Consider the following 2,869-nt stretch of genomic DNA (forward strand, 5'->3'; position numbering starts at 1 on the left):
AGTTCAGATCCTTAATCTGCTGAACTAACTCCTCAATATTCTCTAAATCCACTTTTAACTCCTACTTATCCCTAAGAGTCCTCTCTAGTTCCTCAAATCATGAGACCTATAAGAGTTACAATTGATTTCCAACTCTCTCATCATCATTAATCACTCATGTTCTCCTACAGTTGAGACCATTTACGAATATCCTCACACTTATCTAATTAATTCTTACTTTAACCACTCAAAACATTAATAATTACATACATAGGAATCCAAATTCCTTGAAAACACAAGACCCCCTATGTCTACTAAAATACAATGATAGTTTCGAGCTAATGCTCCCGCATCAGACTCCCAAAGTAGAAAACATTCATGATCTCTTGTTCATGTGTCTTCATGTGTTGATAAAAAAACCTCTAGGGTCCCAAACTTTAGTTTGTAGTTGTATGAATGCTCTGCGCCTTTGTTGTTGTTGTATATTAGTTGTCTTCTGTTTCATCTTCCTCTCCTTGTCAATCAGTTTCAAGTTCTGATCGATCATTCTTCCCGCTGCTATCAACCTCCTCCATATGGACTGTTTCGTTATTAACTGCCATAACTCTTCAATCTCCATCTATAGCATATCCTTGGGTTGGTCCATATTCTACCATTTACTGCTACCTCTTTCTCTCTGCTTTAGGTTGTTGCTATTGTCCACTAACTCTTCAAATTGCTATTTATTATCTTCTCTTTGAAGTTGTCAGATTCTTACTACCACCCTTTCATCCTTACCCTCTTTCATGATTATCTCTTTCTACATTGAATCCTGACTTTCCAGAATTCTCTCCAGTAATCTAGCATCTCTGTTCCATGGATTGAATACTTCCATAGAATCTTCCTCTTTCATTTTTATTTAGTTGCTCATCTGTGCCAAATTATCCAGCAACTGCAACTAAACCTGCACTCACAAAAAAATTATTAAAATAAAAAACATAAGGCCTTAGTGCCTCTTCTTCCTTTGGAAACACATCAATATGCTGCTCTGATTTCTCCTCCTCTATCAGCACATCAGTATGCTGATTTGAATTCTTAAAAGAATTCATGAGACTATCAGCTAGTCTCTTGTCCACACCATCTGCTTCAATGGTTTCTTCATGTTCTTCTCCATTGTAGTGAAATCCTTCCTATGCAATGTCAATTTTCTGAACTTTCATTACAATCTCCTTTTCCTTATGATTGTCATTCATGACAATTTCTTTGTCTTCCTTTTTTAGCAGTCTATCCTGAGTATATATCCGCTGCCCTTCTTTGAAAGTCTAATTTTCCATATAACTCAATAATTTCAATTGGAGTAGAATTTGGAAATTTCACACAACTTTGCATACTTTCCTTTGTTATTGACAATTCATCAGATGTCCTGTCTCCCTTTGCTAAATCTTTTGCATAGACTTCCTATTTCTTAACATCTTTCAGTAGATGTCCTTCTTCTTCAATACATTTTGTCTTGCTGTCCTTCTGTAACCCTTCTTCTAGAGCTATCCTTGTCTCATCATCTGCATTAATATTCTCCTGCATTTGTTCTTCATCAATAACATTAATCAAATTCATTAGATTACCTCTCTGAGACAATATTCCTTCATTCTTCATCAAAATAAGATCCTGATCTTCCATCTCTATGACAACTTCCATAGACTCATCCATAGACTCTTCCTGTTGTATCCAGTCAAATTCTTCTTCTTCTGAGAAGTTTTATTTGTCACCTTTTACTTCTAGATCTTCATCTATTCTGAAGATATCTTCAAAAGGTTGCTCTTTTCCCGCAATACACGCAATCATGCACAAACTATCAGTTTTAGAAACATAAGACCCTATGGTCTCACTTGATGCTTCAGTCATCATATCTCTTTGCTATTCTGAATCCTTCATATGATTCGTAAGATCTTGCACAGATCTCCAGTCTTCATCTTCACCTGGAATTTCACCTTGTTCTAGTTTACAAATGCACTCCTCCATTTCCAACTCAGCCTCTCTGCGTTCTTCCACCAGGCTCTTCACTTGCCTCTGCTGTAGTCTTCTATGTAACTTACACCACTTCACTGCCTTTTTCCTCAAGGCCAAACCTTGCCTTTTGCTTTCCTCCAGTATCCTTCTTAATGCATTGAGTTGTTCTTTTAACTCTGCAATCTCCTTATGACTTTCCTCTTGAGTCATCCTCTTGCCATTTACCTTGGCATTCTCCTTCTTCACTTTTCTTCAGCTGTGGTCTTCCTTAGAACCTCTATTATCTCTGTTATGATTATCAGTAGTCATCTTCTTCTCCATCTTCATGAGTTCCTTACTCACTTACTATGAGCTGCATTAAAGCCTCTACAACAGAAAGTCCTCCCTGCTGCCACTTACCTCACCAAGCTTTCCTCTATACTTAGTCTTTTAGCAAGTCCTTGGTCCTCTATTCTCTGGAACCTCTTTGAGAACTTCTCTCTGCTCCTTCTAGGCTTCAACTAATCTGCACAACTGTCCTCTTGTACTTCAATAACAAATGAAATAATAGGTTCTGACCACCTCTTCTTTCACTCAAAAAGTCTTACCAGCTTTCTTTCGCAATTCTACCCACATCCTTTGTGGAATTGCCTTTGTGAGCTGCAATAATACCTCTGTAGTAACAAGTATCCTTCTTGCTACATATGCCTCACTAAGCTTCTCTCCTCTTAGCTCAGTCTTTTAGCATTTCTCTGGTTCTTTCCTCTGGAACCAATTGAGCACTACTTGCTCTAGTTTGTTGCTATCTTCTCACCTTCCTTTGCTGTCACCTGTGTATCAATGATATTCAAACCAAAGATCATTTCCAAGATTTCAAAAGCTTACTTCTCAGCTTCTTTCTGAGAACACTCTTATCCTCTCTGTC

Source organism: Pinus tabuliformis, chromosome 4_1 (genome assembly GCF_031772625.1).
Source record: "Pinus tabuliformis cultivar Carrire ecotype Pingquan chromosome 4_1, CPIR1, whole genome shotgun sequence".
Classification (NCBI taxonomy): Eukaryota; Viridiplantae; Streptophyta; class Pinopsida; order Pinales; family Pinaceae; genus Pinus; species Pinus tabuliformis.